Below are 27583 nucleotides of genomic sequence, written 5' to 3'. Positions count from 1 at the left end.
CTCAGGGAGGGGACCCGGGTTCCCAGTCTCTGCTCCCAGCACAGCAGCTTCGGGGTCCCTGAGCCCAGCTGCTACGGAGCAAGACAGCTCTGGGGGAAGGTCCGACAGCTCCCGGCTGCTCTTCGCACAGCACCCAACAGAGTCCTGCTCGGCTGTTGGGTCTCGTGCCGGCTGTGCCTGCAGGAGGGACGCCTGGAAGAGGCAAAAGGCCGAGCTCAGACAAGCCCCCAGCGCCAGGCCCAGCCGCAGCTCCACGGCTCCGGCTGCACCTTCTACCTCCAGCCCTGACCGACGCTGTGTCCTTGTGCCGCAGGGAGCAGCGGGTTCCCAGAGTCCCCTGAGCCGAGCTCAGATAAGCAACAATTCAAGTTTCTACTGGTTACACCAGGCAGTGAAGAACTGCTCTGCAGGGTCTGGCTTAAAAACCTGACAGCTAGCACACGGAAAGGGAGCAAACCCTCATTTTTCCTAACTTTAGAGTGTTTCACAAATGAGCAGAGCGTAACTCGATGAGGACTGCCGAGGCCTTGACAATCCTCAAACTCTACCATCTCCTGGCAACACGGGGTGGTGCCTGCTGGGCTTTTGGTGGGACAGACCCCGCTGCTCCCACCCCCCAGTAGGTTTGCCCTGCGGTGCAGCCACAGCAGCTCTGGCATGTTGCCCTCTGCCTGCTCTGGAGAGTGGGAGACGCCAGCACTGGGAGCAGCGCTCGGGGCTTTGCTGTTTTGGGGGAAACAGCTCAGGTCAGAGGCTTTCCTCTGTTCTCAAAGTGACACGTGCTTTGCCAAGGGCCGTGTTCCCCATGGGAATGCCACCCCCAACCTCAGGCTGGGAATATGAAAATATTCTCTTGGCATGTGAACTCAAACAACAGAAGCAATTCCTAAAGGAGTTCTGTGGCTTATGGAACCTGCTACATTTGAATTACAGTACCAAGGTCTGTCAACATAAAGCCAAACCAGATAAAGAGGGGGACCCTAATCTGCTAAGCATCGAGAGCAGACTAGATGTGAAACCCAGACAGCCAGCTCTGCAAAGGGAATTTCTTCCAATCTCTTTCCCACCATGCCTGACCTTTAGGCAAGTCAGAGACTAGACCCAGGTGACTGATGTCGTTTCGCCATGGCCAACAGATGTGTCTGACAGGGCCCTCCCAGCACTGCTGCACTCACCTCCTGACAGCCAGACAGAACTCGGGCTGTAGAGTTGTGCAAAGTTGTGCCCATCAGTACGGGCACAGCAGCTTTTGATGAGAGCTTTCCTACTCCTCACCTGGTTCTGCAACTCAGCTCATCAGTGACTGCGGCGAGCCCGAGACTCCTCCTGCGAAGAAAACGCAAGGATTTCTTTTTAGTCTCCAGTCTGGTCAGGGCCATGGTCTGTACTCAACTTCTATTGGATCTATACTGGGGGGCTGCTGCCACTGGGATTTGCCATCGTTCCTCCGTATGGCCAGACCCTCCTCCCACCAAGTAAGACTCTGCTCTCACCTCTCTAGAAGCAGGGATCTAGTGCTGGTCAGAAAGGGAAAATCCTCGTGCATCTGGCAGCGAATGACAACATCTCTTCAGTCTCCTCCGTTCACGTTCCACCTGCACGTCAGACAGGAGAAAGGGTCACAGAAAGCTGCCACCAAACAAGGGGCGAAAGAACCTCTGGGCATCACAGCAAGGAGATTTCTGCTCAGAGACTGTAACTGCACCAGAGAACAGCGAGGGCAAAAAGCACTCGAAGTAGACTATGGAAAAGAAAGAGCAAGAGGAAACAGTTCCTGACACGAGAGTGACACATGTGTGCGTATGGGGACACTGGGGCAAGAAGGGTGGTACTGGAGTGAATGTACATTTGTGAAGGCAATGGGGTGGGAGAAGAGAGAGAAAATACCAAAGTGTGTGTCCACAGGGGAAAGTGGGAGAGGGAAGGAAACAAGCAGAGGACTCCAAAGTGCTGTCTGTGGAATTGTGTTGTGTTCCAGAGGACCGTGAGGCTTTGCAGAGGCAGTGAAAGCCAGTTTTACCTGCTCAAGAGTCCTCCTGAGCTCAGCAATGAGTTGCTTCAGCTCCTTCTTCTCAAGTTCCAGCCTTGCAACCGCTTGCTGCAGACGTTCCAGCCGCTGTGACAGGAGTCTCTTCTCCGAGAGCCATGAGAGCTGCTCCCCTTCTGCAGCAGCCTGCTGGGTACAGAGAGGGGATTACGTGAGCTGCTGCCACATCAGGGTTGGAAGGGCCAGAATCAACAAGTCTGGGAGAGTGACTGGCCCAAGGCACGGACAGTGCTAAGTCCCTTCTCCTCCTGTCCAGAGGCCAAGACAACACACTCTCTCCCTAGGGGCCCTCCTCCAGATCACCTTGGAGAAATCCACACAAATTTGCCTTCTTGCTTTTTGAACCACAGCACAAGGACGTCCTGAATGCACAAGGAAGCCGTTAACCAGATCAGGCAATGAGACCAATTCAATTCCTTTCAATACACTGGAAAAGCTGTACCTCAGAAGTCTAAGTCTCCGAAAGCATCCTCTAAGCACCATCAGTGCAGCTGCTGTTCAGCCATTGTGATACGATTCTACTAAGTTTATGTACTGGGTCTGGCTGAGCCGGAATTGGTTTTCCCCTGTAGCAGCCCTCATGGTGCTGTGTTTTATGTTGGGAGCTGGCAGGGTGTTGATAGCACACTGGTGCTGTGGCTACTGCTGAGTGGTGCTCACACAGCACCAAGGCTCTTTCCGACATTTTCCCCCCCCACAGTGGGACGGGGTGGGCAAGATCTTGGGAGGGGACACAACCAGGACAGCTGACCCCAACTGACCAAAGGGATATTCCAGACCATATGACGTCTGCTCAGTATAAAGCTGGGAGAAAGGAGGAAGGGGTGGGGGTCACCCTTGGTCCTCTGAGGCAACCACTACGTGTATTGGAGCCCTGCTTCCTGAGAAGGCCCGACATCGCCTGTTCATGGGAAGTAGAGAATAAATCTGTTTTCTTTTTTTTTTGCTTCCGCGCATGGACCTTTGCTTCGTTTTGCTTATATTAAAACTGTTTTTGTTTTACCCACAAGGGTTGGGTTTTTTTCCTATCTTATTTTCTTTCCCCTCTTTGCCCTGTTGAGAAAAAAAGGGGAAGGGGGGGAAGTGATAGAGTGACTTGGTGGGTACCTGGCATTTAGCCAAGGTCAAACCACCACAGTTTAGTACATTACTCTCGCTCAATTGTGCCCTTTCCTTTCCATGCCAAATCCTAACCACAACATGTTGGCTAGGCCTGCCCAGGTAAGAGAGAACCAATTACCCATCCCCAGCTTTTGCACCTGAGGTAATTTTAACAGCAAGCTCCATAGTTCCTTCAGTAGTTCTGGGCTTGACAGAAAACATTCCAGCAGGTGAATGGTCTCCGGCCGGAGCTATACAGACAGGCAAACCTGCTGGCTGCAAGCATGGCTTCTCTGGCCAAGCAGGTCATGTATTTGTAGGAATATATATTCCTTTATCTTTATGGGAAACACCTTTAGAATCCTTCAGAGATGATGAAACCGGCCCGTGTCCCTCTCTGAAACCATTCTCTGCAGGATGGCTATTTCTTCCCTCAGAGTCCCACTGGCCTATCTGCCTTTTTGCCCTTCTCTGAACTTCTGGGATGTTCTTCTGGGGAGGAGCCACCAGAACTGCAGCCAGGATTTAAAGTCCAGACTAAACATGATCTAGGCAGTGGCACGATGATGTTCTCTCTATTAGGGAGGAAGGGAAGAGAGAACAACCCTGACATTTGATTTCCCATTTTGGGGTTGGGGGTTTTTTTGGACCTCTACTGTGTAGTGTTTTCATGGTACCATCCTCCAGAACCGCACTGTGCCCTCTCGAAGGAGTGATGGTCAGAGCACAGACTGTCATTCTGTGTTTCAAATCAGGACTGGCTGTCCCCTTGCAGGCAGACATATTTATCTGGCTCAGCACTTTTGTTTCTCAAATGTCTCTATTTTTTTCCCACTGTCTGCTCTCAGTGGTAATGTTGAACAGCTTTCTATTACTAGCAAACTTTTGTATTCTCACCCCTTTTTTCTGATCCAGATATTTAGAAATCTAAATACAGATTTGGACACAAATAATAGCCCAAACCATGCAATGTAAATAGAGACAAGTTTGAAAATTACTTTGACTTAAGCTTCAAGGGGAGAAATCGTCAAAATAGAGGAAAAAAAACACCCTGAATCTTAACTGAATTTTATATGACTACAGCATCTTTCCCTACTTATTCAGAGGGATGTAACTGGAAAAGTTAAACTAAAAGACAGCCACTGATATAAACAATATTCTTCTGCTCTTATGGTGGTCTGTGGTCTCTCCACAAAGTCTGTGATATTGATCATGTCAATGATCTCTCCTTTCTGGACTGCCTTCTCTTACCCAAGGTGATGACCCTGCTAATTCAGCTTAGCTGGCCTGGCAGGAAAGCAAGTCTGGGAAACAGGAATGATGAATGGAAGGGGAAAATGAGGGAAGCTTGGTTGGCATTTGCATATTCTCTGCCTTCTCAGATCTGGACTGCACTCGTACAAGACCACCTAAAATCAGATCTCCACTGGAAAAAGTTGCTCCTTAAAATTATTAATAGAAGGCCAAAAAATATGTAAGAAATGGCTCTTCATGGCATCTGCCAGCCTCACCAGGACATCCTTTCTGTGCTTCTCAGTGGTCTTGAGTTTCCTTTCCAAAGACGCCACCTTTTGATGTAGAGTCACAGTCTCCTTCTTTAGAGCAGCAGCCTCTTCCTGCAAGGCACTTTGTAGAGAGTTCTTCTTGTGTTCTGCCATCTGTGTCTCTGCAGCAGGAAAGGTGAAGGAGAAGATGACAAGCAAAGCAAAACCAAACTGATTTGCATCCTACAGAGAAAACACCATTTTCTTACCTGCCTGTCTGTGTTTTCCAGGCCCTAAGCCCACAAGGACTTTCAAAGCACACATAAATAAAGGAAACTTCCAGGGAGAGAATAGAAGAAGAATGAGAGTGGCAAGGTTCAGGAGAATATGAAAATGTGCTTGCTCTTCTGTGTGTTGAAAGGGCAGGGCTAAGGGCATGGCAGCACATCACCCACAGTGTGAGAAGCAGGTAGCACTGACATCAGTGAAACATGGGCAGAGACAGGAGGTGAGAGTCAGATCCAGTGTCCTAAAGGAAAAGGAAGAAGAAGCAAAAGTGAAGACTGACTGACACAGTTCATTGACCAGGAAGACTTAAGAGACTTTACAGAAAAAACCAGATCTGTCAATGTTGTGCTTGAAGATGTGCTTTGGTATTTGTTCAAAAGAACGAAGCTAGGGGAATATGTTGTGCACTGGCAGGAAAAGGAAGAAAGGAAATATTCAGTGGTACTAGGACAACGGCAAGGAAAAAACAATTGAACATCACACCAGTACCGAGACCTGAATCAAGGATGACTACAGATAGACAGGACTAAAACTAATACACTAAACTAATAGACAGGAACTAAGGATGGAAAGAACTGACTAGTGGGACAAGCAGGATCCATCCAATGGCAGAATTTCAAGCATATAAGCTTTATCATATGTAACATATGTAGTAAAAACTATGAATGTTCCAGAAAAAAGCAGTGATCTAAGGCCTGGAAAACTCTCTGAAAAATGATCAGCAGTTCCATCTCAGAGAGGGAACATGAAGAAATATTGAACAGGTAAAGGCTCTACATGAGCAGGCGACAGCCTGTGGGGGAGGCAACGAGCAATGCCCACACCTCCCTGTTCCTGCAGTCTGGGACAAGGAAAACACGACAATGAGATAAAAACCCAATTCTGATGTGGGGAGTGGGAAAGCAATGACAGAGAAAGGAGAAGGAATGTCTGTCCAGCTATAATAGAGAGAGGCCAATAGCCCTGGAGGCTCTGGGATGGCCTGGAGATTAGAGGAAAAGGCAACTAGCTACATGTGAAAACCAGTTGATAAACACAACATGAACATGTTACCAAAGGCTACGGAAGTAAAAAATTGTGTTTTCTATGGCTGTGAGCTCAGACACCAAATCAGTGTCGGCAAGAAAACAGGTAAGAAGGATGCAGAAGCACGAGGTACCAGAGAACGAGGAAAAGCAGCAGAAGGAAGGATGCAATACCACAGGAACTTAACACTGAACTAATGCTCTGTGAGTCTGCCATGTAAGAGGAAAAGGAAGTCGATAAAGACAAGGCTTTTTGAGGTTGGTGCTTTCAAAGACCATACAGAGAAGGACACTGTGAGGCATCACGCTACACCTACTTAGCAGTGACATGGGACCTGAAAGGCACCACCTCTGCACATTATCACCAGTCACACAGCCAGATGCACTGCCAGACACTGGATCTTTCTCTACAAAAATCTTTCCCTGGTAGTTCTATCGATAAGTCTCAGGCTTGTTGTTTTTCTCCTCTTCCCATCTCTGGGCACTGCATTTTTCCTCTGCGTGGTATCAGAGACCCCCACTGGTGAGACAGGATGGGGTCAGTGGGTTGGAAAAGGGAAGTTGTACCTTCCTGGCTTTGAGCCAACTGTTTCTGCAGCTCTTGATGGCAGGCACTGAAATACTCCTTCTCAGCTTGCCTCTTGCTCAGCTCCAGCTTCGAGTCCTGTATCTTCTTCCTTGCATCCTTCTGGAAGAGGTAAGAAGAGAAGCATCACCTCACAGAGCCACTGCTGGCGGGAGACAAAGAGGTACAAACACACAGGCAGAAACAGCCAAGGTGGGAGGGGGCAGCTGGGCAGTAATGGTACATGGGATGGGGATTCTCCTTTCCCCCGTGGCAGCAAGCCAACCTGGCCCACAAGAATTTACATCCATTCTGGCTTGGGCACTCTGCTTGTCAGTTCAGTGCAGCAGAAGGACGGGATTTCTGGGTGCACTAGACACAAGTTACCAGATCTTGCTGAATCTACTCCAGGTGCTGACGCAGGTCTCGTAGGGCTGCAGTCACTCTGTCCACTGTGAGCTCCGCAGGGAGGTCCCTGGCCTGGGAAACAGCTGGGCCTCAGGCATGACCCTGTTCTGGAGAGAGAAGCCATTCTGTTGCAAGCTTTAACCGAAAGGGTCTCCAACAAACAAGGCCTCTTTATGCACAGGAGGAGGTGGCAGTGCCTTTGATGTCATCCTAGAGCTCGTGTTACAGCAAGACGTGTGTCCCGGGCTAACATTATTTTGATGACCACTAATGTCAGCACTGCCTCAAGGATGGACGCACGTGCCCTGGGACTTGGGCCCTATTTCATTCTGATGCTGGTCATTTCTCCACATACAAACACGGACTTGTCTCTGCAGGGATGTCAGTCTTCCAAGACTTCCCAAGGCTTGAATCAGCCTAAACTGACAGGACAGGTCTGTCACATCAGGATTACAAAGAACCACCCCCCCGCACCTGCTCCCCTATACCCGCCTACAGACCTGTGAACCCAGCCCCACACTTGCCTGAACTCCAAGGGACTAAGTCTCTGCTGTCACAGACCGTGCGCTGGAGAACCAAGTGCAGTTTGTCCAGCTGGGATCGGGCTTCGCGGGGGGCACTGTTGGCTGCTGACACCCCGTGGCCAATGCCTGTGCTCTGCTCTCTGTGCTACAGAGCCTCAAACACAGTTCAGACACCTCAGCCTCCAGCATGCGCAGAGAGTTCCTCGAGCACCGTTCGCCTGCTTGGGACTCCTCCAGATCCCGCAGCAGCTGCTCCTCCCGAGCTGCCAGGCCAGCCTCCTCCTGCAGCGCTGCCTCCTGCAGCAACTGCACCTGTAACACAGACGCACAGCGCTCAGGGACAGCGCTGCTGCTGAGGAACAGAGCGGGATAGAAGAAGGGGCCAAGGAGGAATTACTTCAAGCCAAAAACCACGCTGGAAACAGAACGCACGAGGGCAAGGATTCAAACTGAGCAAAACAAGCTACAAACAGGTACCTGGAGGCTAAGGGGCCTGAAGGAAGTTTCCCCATCCCCAAAGGAACAGTCAAACTGTCAGGTTTTCGTGCTTTCCAACCTCAGAAATGAAGGTTCCTGTGTGTGTGAGGGTGCGAGGGGCTGGATGGCAGGGTGAGGGGGCAGATGAAGCATTCCTGCATGGAGAGTGGGGCTGCCAGGGATGCTTGGGATTAGAAGCCAAGGGGAGACAGTCGGCATCCTTCACGGGGCACCTCCCCAATGCCAGCTGAACGGCCGAGCCGGGAGTGCTCCCACAGACTGCCATAACCAATGCTGTCTCACCAGAGTGCTCAGGGCCTGGCAGAGGCAGAAACACCATCTGGGGACAACATCTGTAACAGAGACACTGAGAAGCTCCAAAGGAGTCTTCAATGCCATGAACCATGAGAGAACCGGGGAAAGCCCAGGCAGAACACAGCAGGTCCAGCCTCAGTGTGCAGTCTCTGGGCAGACCACAGAAGGAGTGCATGTTGTTGGGAGGGAAAACAAGTTGAGGCCTACAAGCTGAAGGTGGTATTCTATGTCCCTGGAGAAGAGGATGCTAGTGCACAGGTCACCTGGTTGTTGAGCTCCTGTATTTCTCTTCTGTGGTCTGAATGGAGCTGCTCGGCCTGGTGAAGAGCAGAAAGAAGCTGAGACACCTTGTTGTGCTGGGCAAGGTTGTTTTCTTCCAGGGTTTTGAGGCTCAGTTCCTTCTCTTCCAGAGACAGAGTCAGCCTGAAAGTCAGAGCAACTCATTACTACATGGTATATAACATTTAATAAACTCTTAGGACTTCCACCACCACAGGGGAAAAATGATTTGTCTGCTGAGGTTTGTCTGAACAACTAGGCTGCTTGTTCAGTCCTCAGCCAGGTTGGCAACCACACCCAAGCACGTGCCCACTACACTTTTATCCACAGAAGAAAGGTGAATTATTGGCTAAATACCCTATTTTTTTTGAGATGGGAATGTGAATAGAAACACCACAAAGTCTTGAAATGAAGACATTAGGGCAGAGGAAAATTTTTCTTTTGACTAATGAGACTCCAAGGGAGAGGTTTTGTCAATAATGAAGAGACATTTTCTTCCCCTAACTTGTCCTGGTAGGAACAGCAGCAACTGACAGCCAGGTGATCTTTGGGCAGTTTCACAAGACTTGCAGCACCCATATTACTTTCAGCTAGAGAAATGAAGGCTGATACCAGAAGCAGTAATGGAGGTCTGGAAGAAATACTCAGATCCTTATATAACATGCCAGATCCCTCGTGGGGGAAGCAAGAGGGCACGGCCTTTTATTTCTCTTCTTCAATGAAGGTGTGTGTTGAAGGCTGGCAAGACTTTACCAGGTGAAGTACCCTACCTACCCTTCCTCTTCTTTCTTGTGTTCCTTGGACAGTCAGTAACACCTGTAACTGGTGAGGCTGGCAGGGACCCTGCTCAAGCCCTTCCAGACACCGGCTGGGATTTTTTGAGGAATGAGGAAACAGATGGCAATATGAAACATGCTTATTTCTTGGGTGCCTCAGAGGGGAATCTGGCTTAGTTCAAAATCATGGTTTTAACCAAAGGTATCAGGATGGAAGACTGACACAGATCCCAAATGTTTAAAATTTACTAGACCCAAGACAGAGCTGATGGATGTATCTAGCTCATTACACTGCAGCTCGTTCTGCCTCCTTTGGTGTGTTTCAGGTTTGAAACCCCTGAAAGTTTCATTTAACAGCATTAACATGCTGACCTAACAAAACACCACCTCATTTTAAGGAAAGGACTACTCCAAAAGCGACTGTCTTCAGAAACACTGTAACTGAAGGATTAAAAGAAAATGAAACACCACATCAAGAGAATGAAACATATCTGCATGGATAGTTCAGAATTCTGCTTTTTAGGAAATGCTGCCAGAGCCACTTGGATATGTGAAGATCTGAAAGAGGGAATCCATTAAGCAGAACAGAGAGTTTCACAGACTTTCATTTACCCGGCTTTTTCATTCTCTAGGACCTTCAACGAAGCCTGAAATTCTGTGTTGTGACACTCCACTTCTCATCAACTCCTTTCCCCCTCCAAAGACTGCAAACACACTTGCAGCTCCTTGTTCTGATGTTCTACCTTCTCCCACTGACTCCTCTTCTCCTCCAGGATCTTCTGGACGTGCACAACCTCCAGCACCTTCTGCCTTGACAGTTCCTGTGCCTCACTCGGATCTTGCTGAGCTTTGTGGCCAATCACTTGCTGGGACTCTTTGGAGGCTGCTAGTTGAGATGTCAACTCTTCCACCTCAAGTAAAACACAACAAAGCAGTCAAAGACTACAGCTTGCCACTGTCAGCTATATCAGCCATATCATATACTGTGAGGAAAGGGAAAGAACAACTTTAAATTTCACCCTTTCATGAAAATACCAGATCCACAATGGATACAGCTGGCTTGTTTAAAAATCTAAGTGGGTCACCATGTTCATCTGAAAAAGCACCTTAAAAAACAAGGCTGGCAGTACCAGGCCAGCAGAAATCCATTCTGATGAGTGCTGGCAAACAGGCACAAAGAGCAGCCCATCTGTCCAGGGCAGCAGCTGACTGGTCAGTCTCCTTCAGCCCAGCTGAGAGTGATGGCAGCCAGAGGGACTCACCCCATCCCCTGCTGCTCTGCCATGGGGAGAGACCACCTGGTTGATGACTGGAGTAGCTATTGCTGTTTCACTCACCTGGTTTTGTAGAGCATCCCTCTGCTGAAGGAGGACATTAATTTCTTCTTTCATTATTTTGATTTCTTCCTTGTGCTTCTTCTCCACTGCCTTGATCTTACTCTGAGTTTCCTGCAGCTCTGCTTGCAGTTTTTCTGTGATGTTCTGCCAACACAAATGGAGAGCAAGCTGCTGGGACCTGCCATCAGGTTCAGCTTTCTCTTCTTTCTGTCTCAAAATCACATTCATTCAGCCACTTCTGCTTTTCTACCCAGCTCTGCTTCCACTGTAACACTTCCTTCCTGTTGCTGTTCTCTGGAGCTCATCAGGCTCTGGGCTTTCAGTGCCTGCACCAGTCCCTGCCTCCTCAGTCACAGCACTTAGGTTTTATTTCCTTGTAACTGCCCTTCACTCTGTTACCTGGGTCTCTCAGCCTCTCTCAGCTTACGTCCAGTTGCCAACGGCCTGTTCCTTCAACCCACCCTACTAGTCAGACTTACCTGCCCATCCTCGCGCTGCTCTTTCACCTCCTGCCTGAGCTGCTCCAGCTGCTGGTTGGCTTCTCTTAGCTCTCCCTGAGGCTGAAGTAGTGTCTCTAATAAAGCACTCTTCTCATGCTCCTTTTCTCGCAGGACCTGCACAGAAACAAGGAGAAGACAGGTTTAAACTTCCCACACAGAATTTGTGTGGCAAGGCTCCAACACCGACGGGCTGACACGTTCTCAAAGCGCTGTGTTGCTGCTCTCCCAGGCCCTTCTCTGCCCACCTGCAGACACAGCTTCCTAGGTGAGACTGGCCGTATGAACATGGTCCAGCCACAGTCCCCCTGTGATTGAACCTCCAACAAACATCTAACACCTAACAGGAAAATGTGTGGCACTTCTCAGATGTCTCGCCTTGCTGGTGAGGGTGTCCCTCATCTTCTGCTGTGTCCTGTTTGTCTTTCAATAGCAACTTTTACACCTAGTTAGCAGCAGAGAAAATGCAGGGCTGCCAGAGGGCTGAAGCGAGCAGCTCCTTCAGAAAACTCCTGTATTCCAAGTGGGGTTTGGTGAAAATTACTTAATTTTTAAGGTACTCATTAGACTTTGGTAAAGTACTGACATGACAGGGACACACTGACATCTCTGAGCACTGCCCTGGCATTTCAATACTTGTAGACACAGTTGGGGGTACTGCTGTCCCCAGGCAGACTCTGTGAAGAGGACTTTGGGTGGGACACAAGGAGGACTCTCACTGTGTGACAGGAGATCTGGGCACAAAACAGCTTACCAGCAAGTGACTTAAAACAGCCCAGAAGACACCCCTGTTTTACTGCTCAGAAATATTTCAGAGGAGTCTTGAAAATTGTTTTTCTTTTGTCAACAATCCTGCCATGCCCCCCTGTCCCCCCCAGACAAAAACCCCATCCTCATGGGGATTCAGTCCTACAAATTCAGTTTGGTCTTTAATGGAGTTAAGGTTATAAGCATGTATCAGTAAAGATCAAAGGAGGACTTTTAAGAGAACTGTGAAGATACTCTGAGGTAAGTCTTAAAAAACCAATAGCAGCACAAAAATCTCAACTGAAAGGTGATGCTTCTGCCTGGCTTCCTCTGACAGGTCTCACTCCTAGTCCCAAAGAGAACCCTGCTTGCCTTTCACCTCACCAAATTCAATGTAGAAAACATGTAGGGCATGCTCCACACAGCCCGACATCCAGACATCTCCCACGGCTCTAGCCTTGCAAAAAAGCTACACAAATTCTCCTTTCACAGTCTGTACCTCTTGCTTGGCATTTTCGACTCTGGTTCATTCCTCCTCTTGTTGAGCTCGCGTGGTAGCAACTTTCTGCTTCATATCAAACAGCTTCTTCTCGTGCTCCCCTTCTGTCTCTGCCCTCTCTTTTTCCCATTGCTCCAGTATCTTCTGCAGCTCTGACTGATGCCCCTCCTGCTCGCTTGCCTGAGGAGTGGAGGGAAAGACTTCGAGGTGAAGTCCCAGCCACGCTCCTCAAAACAAATGTGAAGCTTCATCCCTCTCACAACCCCCCACCTCAACAGTGCACAACAATGGCTTTGTGCTCTCCATAAATCACGTCCTGTCAAGGAACTTAAAAGGTGGGTCAGCAAGTGGACGAATCATAGAATCATTTAGGTTGGAAAGACCTTTAAGAACATTGAGTCCAACCATTATGAAAAGGAGATGTTACCTTCCTCTCTCCATGGCTGCCTGTTTCCTAGCACCTGTCTCCTCAGGATTTCTCTCTATTCTTAGAGTCTATTTTCAAAGCTCACATCCCTTTCCATCAGTGAAAAGATGTAGATGAACTGCAGGGTGAGAAAGAGACCGGTACCCTGATGCCCCAGTCACAAGACAGGCCACGAACGGAAGTACCAGGAACAAGGGGCCTGTTCCACATGCGTCAAGCCCAGAGATAACACCTCTGATGACGGTGACAGGACAGAAAGAAAGGAAGAAAGTTCCCGTGACTGCAGTTGGCAGCAATGTGAGGAGTCTACTTCATGGCAGACAGGAGTCTGTAAGATCCTACCCCTTTCCTGCCAGGCTTTGGGTGGGGAGCACCCAACCTCCAGCTAAACTCGCCTTAGGCCCACACTGAATCTGTGGCTGCTTCTACTGTCCTGGCAGAGTCCTGGGGGTCTTCCCATGCCTTCAAGTACAAGGTTTAGGGTTAGGGAGAATAGGGGATAGGGTTAGGGATAAGGGGTTAGGGGCTAGGGGTTGGGGTTAGGGGTAGCGGTTAGGATTAGGGGTTAGGGTGGAGGGTTGGGGGTTAGGGGGTAGGGAGGAGGGGGAGGGGTTGGGGTTAGGAGCTGGCGGTAAGAGGTAGGGATTAGGGGTTGGGGTTAGGGATGGGGTTAGGGATCAAGGGTCAGGGTTAGGAGTTAGCATTAGGCGTAAGGGTTAGGGGTTGGGGTGAGGGGTTAGGGGAAGGGGTTAGGTGTAGGGGTGAGGGGTCAGGGATTAGGGGTTGGGGGTCTGGGGTTAGGGGCTGGGGGTTAGGGGTAGGAGGTTGGTGTTAGGGGTTGGGGGTTAGGGTTATGGGGTTAGGGGTCAGCAAGGTGTGACCTATGACAGATGGTTGCTGCCATTTCACACACTCAGGTGATTACTCTTCTAAAGCCAGCCCACAAAGCTTGCTTGAAGAATTCAGAAGCATATTGTTTCCTACCAGGTCTTGTAGGAGCTGGTTTATTTCGACTTCCTGATCAGCTTGCTGCAGTTTGAGGGTATTGTTATACTGCTGTTCCGTCTGCAGGAGCTGTTGTGCCATGTTTTCCCGTTCCTGCCTCATTAGAGATCGCTCTGCTTCCAGCTCACACTGAAGGCACTTCACTTCCCCTGCAAACAGGACAAATGGCAAGATTCAGAGTCTACACAATGGTTCTGACTTCACTGACCTTACACCATCTGAACTCCAGTGCAGGAGAGATCTGCCTCCATCTCCTTCACTCCTCACAAGCACTGCGGACACAGAGCTATTTTTATACCACCTTCCCTAGCAGGGGGATCACCACAGACAGGAGGCTCTCACCTTGTATCACCTCCTTGGCCTGCGTGACTGTGTGAAGTTGGATTTCCAGCTGACTCCTGGTGATCTCCAGCTGAGAGAAGTGCTGCTGAGCTTCAAACAGGCTGGATTCCAGCGTCTCCTTCACTGACCTGTGAGTTGTGAGTACAGAGAGAAATGAGTTTGTTGCTCCTGACACCCACTGAGAGTTATTCCAGTAAGAAGTCATTCAAGATCCCTACCCCTGAGTACAGAAGATGGGTTGCAAGGAAACTTGTATACAGAAAGCATATTTCTGCCATTTAAAATAGCAATGCCAGCCCCTCCGGGGGATGCCCAGGCTTTGCTTATGACCCAGCATAACACAGAAAGCCCAGCCGAATTTGATCTCAACGGCCAAATCTGGAATTGCTGTTGGCTGACACACGGGTAGCTGTGCCCAGAGTCTGGGCCAACAAGCAAAAGCCCGGGCTCTGCTCACAGCCCTCAGCTCATCAGCGCTTCCAAGCTGCTCTGCAGGGGGACAGAACAAGACTATTTCCCTGCGTGACTTTTTGAATGCTGTTCACAGTGTAGCTATAGGTAAGTAACTTTCCAGACTCCTTGTATTTAAAAGGGACTCAAGAAATACATGAGATGATATAGCAGGATCTCTCGCTTGGAGCAGCACTCGTAAGAAACCTGAACTAGATTCTATCTGAACAAGGACCACTGAAAGGAGAGACGGGCAGCCTTCAGTTTCAACTGTTGAAAGTTCAAGAGAAAAACTTGCTGCTTTTCTCTAAGTGTTGCTAACTAAGGAGGCAGTAGCCCAAGTGACTTGTTGCTCTTTAAAATGGAAGCTGTAGTACTGCAGAGCCAAATTCTTACAGCCACAGACTTCAACCAACTGCTGCGTATGACACGAGGGTTCTGGAACCAGGAGCTGAAGTGACCTCCCTGATCTAACACAGCGCCCTGTGTGCCAGGTTCCCACAACACACAGCACTGCCTCACTAGGACGGGGGTGCCATAAAAACCACAGCAGTAGAATTTCACTGCTTGGATGGACAATGGAGGGTGTATCTTCAAGGAGAACAAGCACATATTTCTGATTGTGCCAATCTCTGGCAGTCCAAAGCAAATATGCTCCATTTTAGAATAAATACAAGTCAGTCTCTAAAACAGAACAGAAAAGATAGAGTCCAAAACTGTGACAACAAAAGGCTCTTGAGAACAACATCTGGCAAGAACAGTTGCTGAATTTTTATCTATTGTCAAAGGTTCTTCAGAACTAGTTTATGTTCTCAAAAAATAATGTATCCCTTTTCAAAAAAATTTTTAAAAAGGAGCTGAACATTTAATAGTTTAGTAAGAGCCCAATAACTGACCAAACATAACTCAGCTGGATCAAATAAGAGAAGCTGGAGCTCAGAAGAAGCAGCAGCTCTCAAGAAACACTGAGTCAAAATGGGTGTTTATCAGCCATCCTAACGACATACTCTGGAGTAATAAAGTGTAAAAGTCAAGAAACATGAAAAACAATGTCTAAAACATCATTTGTACAGCTCTGCAAGTTCAGGAGTCTTCTAAAAAACACCTACAAGGAGGACAAACAATTCAATTTTTTTTTTCTGAGCAGAACTTGTCACATATGACCTTAGAAAGGCAGAAGGACAGAATCTTGCTCCTTCTCTGTGTAACTTCTCCACGACATCTGTCTCTAAACAGCAGGTGGTGAGGAGTACAGGGCGCAGACATCAGTGATGGGCAAGAATCCTCAGAGACGTGAGGATTCAAAAGAGGTTTCCCAGCTGCTGGAGTAACCAGCCCTGGGTCCTGCACCACAGTAACAAGAGTTACCTTCCAACCAGAAGGCCCTCGAGATCTGCAGCACCAGCCTCTGGCTCCACCCTAGATGGCAGTGTCCTACTCACAACGTCTGCATGGAACAGCCATCGACAGCCAAACTACTTGATAAGGACAGATCTATGTTCAAATGCATAGAACAAGAAACCAAAACCAGAGAGAAACTTCAGTTTCAGTAAACGCCTGCAGGGTTTAATTATTGCTCAATTCAGAGCCAAGCTGCCTTGCTTTGGACTTCACACAGGAATGTGCAGGGGGACATAAACCTGAGCCCGAGGCCCAGGAGATGTTTGCTAGTTTGAGCTGTCAGGAAAACAACGTTAAAATCATAGTATACTTTTTTTCATTTTGCTCAAGATTCTTTCATTTTCTGCCTGTGGAAGGTGAAAACATTTGAAAAGCACACAGGATGCAATAAATCCTCGTGGAATGATTACCACCTTTATAATTACAGCCATTATATAATGTCCTGCCTAGGGTTTCCTCCCCGCCCTTACCTGGCCTCTGCCAGCTGCTCTGACAGGCCTTGTCTGTCCCACTGCAGGGCTGCCAGGCGCACCTCTAGGGCAGCCTTCTCGTGCACCAGGAACTCCTTCTCTTTGGACACCGTGGCCAGTGCATGCCCCTGGCGAGAGGACTCCTGGCACAGCTGCTCAGACCGCTGCGAGCTGACTCTTGCTGGCGGTAAACCTGAAAGCAGGACAAAAGACAGTTAGAGCCCTTTCTCTGGAGTTCTGTGCAGAGCCAGCCAGTGCCACTTCTGCATCAGCTGGAGGAGAAAGAGCTCCTGTACTGCGGGCTGGAAGTTTAAGAGCATCTGCTCCATCCACGCTAATACCCTGGGCTGCCAAAAGGCACTGGGACTGTTAACTTGGAAGTGATGAGTAAGGCCACGCTGGGCTGCCTGGGACCACACAGCCCCTTCACAGCAAACATAAATACGCCAGACTACGTGTTTGCACGCAAAAATACGGCACCTTCCAGAACTGCCACCTTGCAAACTGGAATTCTATCAGAATCTATCCCAGTGCTGGAAATTTTCAGAAAAGTTTGAGCAAAAGCAACTTTGCTCGCTGAAGAAAGTGAAAATACACGTGGTTTCTCCTTCTGGAAAAAAAGAAAAAGATCCAAGTGCATTGGCTGCAATGAGGTGATGCTGGGCAGGGAAACAGCCCTTGGGGTGATTTATTGAAGTCTGGCTGATGCGGCCAAAGAGATGGTAGACTCTATTCCTACAGTAGTTCATGTCAACAACACTATTTGCTTGTTTTACACAAAGAAGTTGTCTAATATACCTTGCTGGTATTCAAACTTGAAGATTAACCATGTTTTTTTAGCTTTTTTCTTCAATATAACACCTCTGCTTTTCTTCAATATAACACCACATACCGTGGACTCCAAGACTGACCATCTAACAGAGAACAGACCATCAGAAACAAACAATTCTCTCAAAGTTATCCCATAATATCCAAGATTGTACATTATGAAACTGACATTTAAATGATGACAAACTCCCTGGTCTCCTTCAGCGACATGATTCTCCCAAGCTCTTTTTCCAGGGTATCAAAATCAGTTAGTCCAGAGTGAAGAGTCTTGTGTGATCACCTCTTTCTCATCTTCCTCAAAGCCTGAAGAGGCTCTAACAGCTCACAGAATCATAGAACCATTTAGGTTGGAGAAGACCTCTAAGATCATCAAGTCCAACTGTTAACCCAACACTGCCAAGCCCTCCACTAAGCCATGTCCCTAAGCACCACATCAACATGGCTTTTAAATACCTCCAGGGATGGTGACTCAACCACTTCCCCGGGCAGCCTGTTCCAAGGCCTGACAACCCTTTCCATGAAGAAATTTTTCCTAATATCCAACCTAAACCTCCGCTGGTGCAACCTGAGTCCTTTTTCTCTCATCCTATTGCTTGTTAATGTGAAAAGAGACCAACACCCACCTTGCTACAACCTCTCAGGGAGTTGTAGAGGGCCATGAGGTCTCCCCTCAGCCTCCTCTTCTCCAGACTAAACCCCCCCAGTTCCCTCAGCCGCTCCCCATCAGACCTGTGCTCCAGACCCTGCACCAGCTTCGTTGCCCTTCTCTGGACACGCTCGAGTCATTCAATGGCCTTTTTGGAGTGAGGGGCCCAAAGTGAACACAGTATTCAAGGTGCAGCCTCACCGGTGCTGAGCACAGGGGGACAATCCCTGCCCTAGTCCTGCTGGCCACACTAGTTCTGACACAAGCCAGGATGCCATTGGCCTTCTTGGCCACCTGGGCACACTGCCAGCTCATAACCTGCCAGCTGCTGACCAGCACCCCCAGGTCCTTTTTCCCCAGGCATATTTCCAGCCACAAAGTTGCATGTATGTCTTAAAATACAATTTCAACAATTTCAGGATCTCATTCCCGTTCTTAGCAGTACAAGACAGCAGACACTGACCTGCAGCTTTGTTCCACTCTCCAGGCTCCAACAAATGGAGTTTTGAAAGTTGCAGATTCGCAAGAAAAAGCATAAGTAGAAACATGCAACCCCAGGTTTTTTTGACTCAGAAAAAGGGTGAAGAGCTACGCTGTTTGCTTCTTTTGCCACATGGGAGAGCAGCAGCCTCACTCAGATTCATGGGCAAGACAAATCATCTCTCTGCAGCTTATCAAAAGCCAAAAAAGAGGCCACCACAGGCAGGTGGACTGAAGTCATCTGTAGCAGCAGAGGACAACTGAGAGAATTGCAGAACAGCTCTGCCAGCCACCAACACATTTCCAAAAGGCAGTAAACAAAGCTTCTGACCTCCAGCACTACCAAGTGTCTCCTTGACAAAACCACCCCAGAATCCAACAGACTGAGCTTCACCGAGCCGAGCAGCCAAAAGCCCACCCGGAAAGCACCAGGTGTTTGGTCTCACCTGACTGAGCTGCTCTTGGTTTCTGCCTTCTCCTCTGCCAGTATCCTCAGCTCTACCTGCAGCCCCTCCCGTTGCTCCTCCACTTTCTTCAGCAGCTGCTCCAGGTGGGCTTTCTCTGCACCGAGCTCTTCATTTGTTCTTTCACACAAGCTCAGCTTCTCCTGGTCAGAGATCCTTACTCTCTCCAGCTCAGCCACTTTACCCGACAGAACTTCATTCTCTTGCTCCAGCTGCAGTCACAGAAGCACGGAGGAAATGAAATACAGTGAGATTTACCACGGAGAAGGTTTGGCTTCGACAGAAAAAGGAACATTTCCATATTCAGGCAGTCATACGTCTGAAGGCAAGAAGTCTGAAAAGCAGCAGCAGCTGCAGACGAACACTTGGCAAGATCTTTGGCAACTGCTCACCTGCGACACAAGTTTGTTCAGTCGCACTTTATCCAGTGCAAGAGCTTCACTGACACTGCTCATCTGCACTGCTGCAACGTGTAGATCAGCTCCTTCAGCACCCGGCTTATTCTGAGCCCCTCTCAACTCTGCCACTGACTGCTCTGCCTGAAGAGACAAAAGAACAACATGAAAGCAAAGACAAGAAAATCCCTGACTTTAAGCAGCGACTCCAGATCCCCTTTGGTGTCTCTGACACACCCCCAGCCCAGCGCTCCCAATAACCATGTGGGGACTGACTGCACCAAGGAGCCTGTGTGGTCTGATCACCCTTTTCCAAGGAGGAGAACAACACTGTCACTGTCTTCTACTGACAGAAACGGCACCTGTGCTGGTCTTGCTATCACAACTCCCTCTCCCACAAGTTCTGCTAGGAATAAGGTGACCATACCTTCTCCAGGGCCATGGTAAGCTCATGCTTCTCTTGCCTCAGCAGATCCCTCTGAAGGTGCGATTCCTCCAGTGTCTCTCTCGCAACTACCAGGTCACTCTCTAATAAAGAATGTTCTTCTTCAAGTGCAGCTAAGTCCTTCAGCCTACGAGAAGGGGAAAGACAAACAAATCTTTAATGTAAAAACAGTCTCATTTCCAAAACCAAGATTACATACCATTTCTGAGATATGGCAGTTTGAACGATTTACAACAGCTTTCTATTTACCCCCAAAGAATGCTGTAATTTCCTGCCTAGCGCTGTATCAGTCTTTGTCCTTGACCCAGGTGAAACATTCATCATTGAGAAAGTAAAACAAGCTTCCAGAAATCACAGGTTTCCAAAAAGTTCAGGTGCTCTCAACAGCTTCCTGCCTGTTAGCTCTCTCTCTCCTTTTTGATACATTAGATACCAGACTTTCCAAAGTTCTTCTTTGCATAAGACAGACTTTTAAAGTCCAGATTAACATTCTCTCCATTATTCTTGCCTGCGGCAACAAAACGATGAAAGAGCCTGCAATCTATTTGGGGAGATCTGTATGAATTTCCAATCCAATAACCATAAGATGACAGGATGATTCAGGCTGGCAGGGACCCCAGGAGGCCTCTAGCCCAATCTTCACCTCAAAGCACCTGGGGTCAGTTATGGGATCAGTCCAGGTTGCTCAAGGCTCGATCCACTTGGGGCTTCCAAATTCCCAGGGATGGAATCTGCACAACCTTTCGAGCAACCTGTTCTGCTGCAGGATTGCCTTCATGGTTCCATTTTTTGTTCTCCTTAAATCCAGCCTGAACCTCTCTTGTTTCACCTTAGGCCTGTCATCAACTACTCCGGTCAGCTTTGGAATGATTTTTTTCAAGGGCCATAAAGACAGTACAAGGAGGCACCTCTGCTGTGTGTCAGCAGGGAGCCAGCCCTGCCCACGGGCTCCCTTCACCAGTCTGTGCTACACATGCTGAGCAGGCAAAATCCATTCTTTTAGGGGGGCCTCCCACCGTCCGGCAGCACCCACCCCTGCCCAGAGGAAGCTTTAATACTCACAGGAGCTCCTGGTCACAACGTGCTCTCTCCATCCTCTGCTGCTGCTCCACCCTCTCCCCCGGGCTGCATCTTCCCTCAGCTGCAGCTCAGTGTTACTCTGATGCAGACGCGAGGCTTCTTGCTCAGTCTCTTCAAGCTGTTGCTGTAGCTCTGCCCTGGTTTTCTCGAGGTTTGCACGGTCACTGCAGAGACAAGGCTCAGTCAGAAGAATGAACAGGCCTGAAGAGTCACGGATGCCATTCCAGTCACTCCAGGCTGGCGCTGTGGGCAGCACGGTAAGGAAGAACTTGCCCTTCCCCTCACAAGGTCACTGGAGAGGGACAGAGGAAGGCAGGCAGGCTTTTGCCTTCATTCACTGAGAAGCCGTGGCTAGGAAAGGGCCCCCAAAGAACAGAATTCAGAGAAGCAGCGCATCGAGAGGGAGGTGTCTTGTATTCCAACGTCGCTCTGAGTCTCCAAGACAGCCTTAGGATTCACAGTAGAGCAGGAAAAGCAGTGACAGGAGGATGCTGAAGTGCCAAACAGGGGCATACACGGCGAGGGCAGACGAGTTCTTTGCCCGTAACAGCTCTGAACTGCCAGAACTGGAAGCAGATTGCCTCCAGACCGCAGGAGGAGGAGGGAACACTCACCTTCTGAGTGCTTCTACAAGAGACTGCAGGTGCTGCTGGTGGCTGCTGGCCGTCTGGCATTCCTGCTCCAGTTGCTCGAGGCTTTGCTGCAGCTTCCAGCACTTCTCCTCCTACTGCCTGTGCTGGTGCAGCAGGAAACTGATAGAGTCCTGCCTGGCAGAGAGCTCTTCTTTTGGGGCCTGCAAGGAATGGCAGGGAAAAGCACAAACAAGCAATAAGGAGCAGGGAAGATGGCTCCTGATAGCTGTGAGAGAAGCAAGCAGCGAGACAGCTCACCTGAAGGCAAAAGTTGTGATGAGGGGGTGGAGATCAAAGAGAGAAAAGCATCAGAACACAGAGCTGGTGAGACTGGTGAGGTGATATAGTACCAAGAGTGGGATGGCTAGAAAGAAACTGGCTAAGTGAATGGAAAGGTTTCAAGATAAGCAAGGCATCAGCAGCTGAGCCTGCGGCCAGTGGTGAAGGCAAGGAGAAATTCTCACCTGTGCTGCTCCTCTCCTCCTTGCCAGCGCTTCCTGAACCAACACAAAGGCACGCTCTGCACCAATGGAGCTCAGACAAGAGAGGACGTTGATAGACTCTGCCTGCTGGGAGCTGTCAGCGACCACACTGGCACATTCATCTAACACCACCTGAAAGCCCACATCAAGCTGTTACTCTCTGCTCATTCTGCTTGATTTTCTTTGTCTATTTCTCCTTTTTTTTCTCCCACTTCACCCTAGAGTCATTAAAAATTCAATTCTCTCATTTCTTCAGTCAACAAAGAAGTTTTGTCCCTGTGGTCACAAGTACTCCAGGGGTTTCTGAATACAGCTACTACAAACAAGAAGAAACAAGTGTGAAGTGGCTGGAGGCTGCCTGAACGCTCAGTTTCTTGAAGCTCTCATGAATGGCTTTAGTCTCCTTCAGCTTCTTAGAGCCACAGAGACAAGGAGCACCAGGTCAACACTGGAAATAGCAATGAAAGGAAATATTAATGCTACCCAGGGAAGAAGGAAGCTGATGAATACTGGAAAACAGCAATGAAAAAGCTAATGTTTATTCTGAGCAGTAGCACAAGAGGATAAAAATGACTGCATAAGGGGAAAGAACTGACTTTGTGAGAAGCTGTGTAAAACATCTGATGATTAAACCCCCCTCCCTAGAGTGAGGTTTAGGACTAAGCTAAAGTTAGCCCTAAACAGTTAGATCAGTTGCAATTCTGGGGAGATAATAACGGTCAGTGAATGCAGAGTGAAGGAGCAGAGTTGGCAAGTGCATTGATTCAGTCTGTGACCTTTTATAAAAATCTAAAGAACAAGAGAGTCATTGCTCAAGGAGGTGGGAGAAGCCTCCAGGCAACACTAGAACACAAATGTCAAGTAGCCAACTCAAAGCACAGTCAAATAGAGACCTTACGGGAAAGGCAAAGGTACGGAAACTTCTAGTGACTTAGCTCAAGTGTCACAGGACAGCCAACTCAGAAGTTAGAGCAGGTTTGATGTCAGAAAAGTGGTATAATAATTAAACAGCCAGTGGCAGTTAACACAGACAGTATAAAACATCTATCTATTCCCTGGGCCAGTCGTTTGCCTTCCTCAAGTACTTTTAAATCAAATTACAGGGATGTGGTCCCAACTCTGTAGTCACCTCTGTTATATCTTTTATCAGCTTTTGGAGGGAAAGATTCTCTTCTTTGACACTTTTAGTCAATGAAGCTTCATATTCTTTCCCTAGCAGACTTGCTTCCTGAGAATAGAATAAGCAAAGGGTGGGTGGGGAAGAGCTGCTCCCCTCTGCAGCATTCCCAGCCTCAGCCCTAGTGATTCCAGTGTATCCCTTCCCACATCTATTGAATTCCTTCTTTGCTAAAACTAAGAAGAGAAAGACCAACAGCTGGTTTTCACAGGCTGCTATGAAGCTGTCAATTCCAAGGAACTCTGATCCCTAGAGATTTAGTCACAGGCAGAATAGCACTGGTGCAACCCTCGGAACTGTCTGCAGCTCCCCCGCCACTGCCTGCCCCTGGGCTGACTCACACGTGCCTGATGCTCCCACACAGTCAGCGTCCTCACCGCTCTTTCTCTTGAGGAAACCACACCCCTTTGTGCTAAAGCTGGAGAGCAACCATTGGGCCATCTCCCAAATAAAGGTAAAACATACTAGAATCTCCACAGTGTCGTTAAGTGTTTTCACTGTCTTCTCCTTCTCCTTGTTCTGCTTCTGAGACTGTACGAGCAAGGCTGAGAGCTCCGTCCCCCTGAGAAGAGAAGGTCCACATGCCATTCCAAAAGCATCGCACACCAGCACCCGCTGAGGAGCTAAGCAGCTCCCAGAAGCACAGCAGAGAAAGGTCAGCCCAGAAAATACAGCAAAGGCAGCGTTCATCTCTACAGGTTAATATGCCTGATGTTGCAAAATGGCCCTTCCTGCCCCAAAGGACTTCTGCACTCAGTCTGGTAAGGGACTGTCAGTGCAGAGGGGCTTAGGATGGCCCTGGGCAAATCCCTCCCAACTCCTCTGCACAGCCCTGGGGGTACCAAGGGCTGTACAAGAGACACAGCTCTCTTTATGCTGGTCTCAACTTCTCACCAACAATCAGGTAACAGCAAAAACACTGTAATACACTGTGATCTCTTTTCCAGTCTTGTCTTACAAAAGCTTCTATCGGTCAGACGTGTTTTTCTACCCGTGCTGTTGAAGGCCATAGCTTGGCTAGGGACAGAAACAAGGCTGTGCAGAATGGGTGGGTTTTAAACGTGAACACAGCCCGCCTGTGAATCCAAGAAGCAGCCACAAAAGGTAATGTTGGTAACAGCAAAGTTTAAAACACATTCACCTGTCCTGAAGCTCCTTCTTCTCCAGGTCCCCCTTGACTTGTAAGGGCATCACTTCCCAAGTCTTCTGGCTTGTTTCCTGTTCCACTTGCTGCTGTGCCTGACCCTTTAGGACAGGTCTGCCCAGGCTGACGGGCTCCCAGAGCTGCACGCCAGAGTTCAGGTGGGAGCAGTTTACAAGTACAGAGCCAGAAAGCCTCATCTGCTCTGCCTTCAGCTCAGACACATCTCTGCAAAAGGATCAAGAAAGAGATCATACTCACACCACCATCTTTATCAGCTGACTCACTTCTGAAGCACGTTAATGGTGCAGCAGTAAAAGCCGGCAGGAAAGATGACATCTTTGCTGGGGACAAATCACCCATCTGACACTTTGGGATCGGGACACATCTTGATAGTTGAGCAATGGGTCCATTTGACGGGTTGAGGAGTGAGGCTATTTTCTCCTCAGAGATAAGAAGAAACATATGGAACAGCCAAAAGGCTTCAAGAATTAACTAGTAGGTGAGGGCATACCCTGCACATTGAGGGAAGCTTACAGCCAAGTAAGGTAAATGGCTGACAGCAACTCACAGTTTGAAACTGCATGATGGGAGAAACCTCCTGGGGTGAGTCCCCCAGATTCAGCTCTAGGGGCACTGAAAGGAGAAATCCCCCGTGCTCAGCAGTGCCCTGGCTGCTCCCTGACAGAACGGGGAAGGAAACCCACAGAAACTCTGCAGCAGAGATCACGATGGGCAGAGGCAGCGCTGGCTGTGAAGGCGATGGCGAGGGCTGGCAGCTGGACTGGCACTGGACAGTAACTGGGCTGCCTGCTGACAGAAGGGCAGCAGCACGCGAGCTCAAAGCTTTATACAAAAAGTTATTTAGCAATTGTTCTCTCCAGTAGGTACCATTAAAGCATCTTGGCAGGACCCTGCCCTGCAGGCCCAAACATGGCTTCTCTCTCCTGGCCAGCTTTGCCTTGAAGAAACCTGCAGTAATGACATCCCCAGAGCTCTCGGGGCCTGAGAAGATTCACTCTGCCAAGGGCAGCTCTGAGTAGCCCCAGAGATCCAGAGCAGAGGGAAGAACAGTCCCAGGGTGCAGGGCTGAGGCAGACAGGGGCTTCTCTTCAGGGCAGCTCCTCTTCCCCCCACAGACTGTCACCCTCCTCCTGCAGGTCAAAGCTCTGGGAAGGATCAGGACAAAGAGCTGCCGAGAAGTACAAAAGCAACAGCTGCACTCTGCTGTGGGTCTGTCAGATTGGGTCTGGGGCAGCGTGGGCTCTTCAGAGGGTCCCCACCTCAGCCCTTCCACCCCAGACACCAGCAGCACACAAACCCCGTGGGTCACCAGCACAAGGCCAAGCTTCCCACGCCTGCAGAGTTTTACCCTCTGCCCCAGGCTCTGCTTTCCCCGAGGGAAAAAAGAGCAGAGCTGCGAATGACTCTGGAGCAGCGCAGGAAGTGGAGCCTTTCTTACCTCCAGTTCTCCCGCGACCTGGCCCAGGAAATCTGAATTCTGTTGGTGAGCAGCTGCTGGTTCAATGCATCACTGAAGAGCTGATGGGAAGGAGAATGTTTGTCACTCTAAGCAGGGGGCACTGGGTGTCTGTAACACACGGAAACTGTTCCCACACCCCAAGAAAAAACCCCAAACCTCTGCAACTCCCTGCAGCGACCGCCCCTCCCACGCAGCCCAAGAGCTGCCCCAGCCCATCTCCTGCTCTCTGTGCCTGCAGCAGCCTCCGTGTCCCTGGGCTGCACAGGGCTCTCAGGGGTGGTGACCCCAAGAGCTGGGTTCTACCTTCACTGCACTGGTGCCACCTGCATTTCTGTAGGTCCTACCCAAACCCCTCTGTCTGCCCCAACCCCACACATTCCTGTAGGTCCTACCAAAACTCCCCTATACTCCCCATCTCTACACATTCATGTAGGTCCTACCCACCCCCCCCATAGCCAAACTTTCCATATTCCTGTAGGTCCTACCAAAACCCTCCGTATTCTCCATTTCTAAACATTCCTGTAGGTCCTGCCCAAACCACCCCGTCCCACCATACCTCAAGGACAAGCCAGGTAGAGGCAGTGACGAGGAGGGGCAGGACCTAGTAGGGGTCATTTCCTGTGGTGGTTTTTTTTTTTTTTTAAAGTATATCATGACATCATGGCCGGCAGTGGCGTCACGCTCCTCCGCCACTTCTCCCTTGTGAGTGTTGCCCTCCGTGGTGACGTCATGGCCGTGCTGGGGCTCTGCGGAGGGAGGGCTTTGCCCCTGGGGTGGGAGGCGATGATGTGATGTGATGTGACATCACATGCCCCCCCCCGCCCCCCACCCCCCCGACGCTGCGGGGGCCCCTTTGGGCCTGGAGACCCCCCCTGGGGCTGGGCCCCACGCCCTGAACCCTCGCCACCGCCAGTGCCCAGGTGAGGGGGGATGGAGGGTTCGGGGAGGGGGGGGGCAGATTGGGGGGGCTGGGGGGTAGATTGGAGGCTCTGGGGGGGCCATGGGGCAGGACAGGGATTTTGGGAGGGCACATTGGGGGCTCTGGGGGGCAGATTGGGGGTTCTGGGGGGCACCACGGGGCAGGGTGGGGGTTCGGGGGGGCTGTGGGTCAGACCCCCCCTAATAACTCCCATTCTCCTCCCCCTCCCAGGCAGCCTCCCCACCCCCCATAGCCACCGTGGGGTGAACAGAGCCCACCGTGAGTCTGAACCCCCTGCTGTGGGTTCGGTTCCCCCTCCCCCTCCCCGCCGTGGGTGTGGAGGGGGAGGAGCGGCTGGAGCATTTGGGGCTGGGGGCCTACACCCCCGCGGGGCTGGTGCAAAACTTCCTCCGGTTCCTGCACCTCCACGTGGGGCTGCCCTGGTGGGGGCCATGGCTGTTGGTGAGCGGGGGGGCGCTCTGTGGGGCTGAGGGGGGATCTGGGGAGTTGGAGGGGGTCTCTGTGGGAGTCTGTGGGGCTGGGGTGTTCTCTGGGTGGCTGAGGTCTCTGGGGTTGGGGGAGATCTCTGTGGGGCTGAGGGGGGATCTATGGGATCGGGGTGTCTCTGTGGGGCCAGGGCGGTCTCTGTGGGTCCGTGAAACGTCCCTGTGGGGGTTCATGTGGTGGGGATTTGTGGGGGCTGCCTCGGGGCAGGTGTGGGGGGGCTCCCTGGGGGCTGCCCCTGACCCCCCCGTCGCCCCCCAGGGACGCTGGACCCCGCCTGGCCCCGCTGCCACCGCTGGTGCGTGAGCAGTGCGAGGCCGCCCGCCTGCCCGCACCCCCCCGCCTCCAGCGGCTCCGCCAGCGCCGGGCCTGCGGGGGGGCTGAATCCGCGCGACCCGCATTCGGGGCGCTCGCCGGGACATCCCGGCCCCCGGTGCCCCCCG

At 50.2% G+C, this 27583-nt stretch overlaps 1 pseudogene; it reads right to left on the bottom strand.

Annotated features, from left to right (window-relative positions):
* Positions 1-25803, bottom strand: LOC141925540 (uncharacterized; annotated as a pseudogene).
* Positions 25804-27583: the final 1780 nt, after the last annotated feature.

The sequence above is a fragment of the Strix aluco genome, chromosome 6 (genome assembly GCF_031877795.1).
Source record: "Strix aluco isolate bStrAlu1 chromosome 6, bStrAlu1.hap1, whole genome shotgun sequence".
NCBI classification, from domain to species: domain Eukaryota; kingdom Metazoa; phylum Chordata; class Aves; order Strigiformes; family Strigidae; genus Strix; species Strix aluco.
The sequence above is the reverse complement of the archived record's forward strand: the minus strand, read 5'-3'. Positions and strand labels throughout refer to the sequence as shown.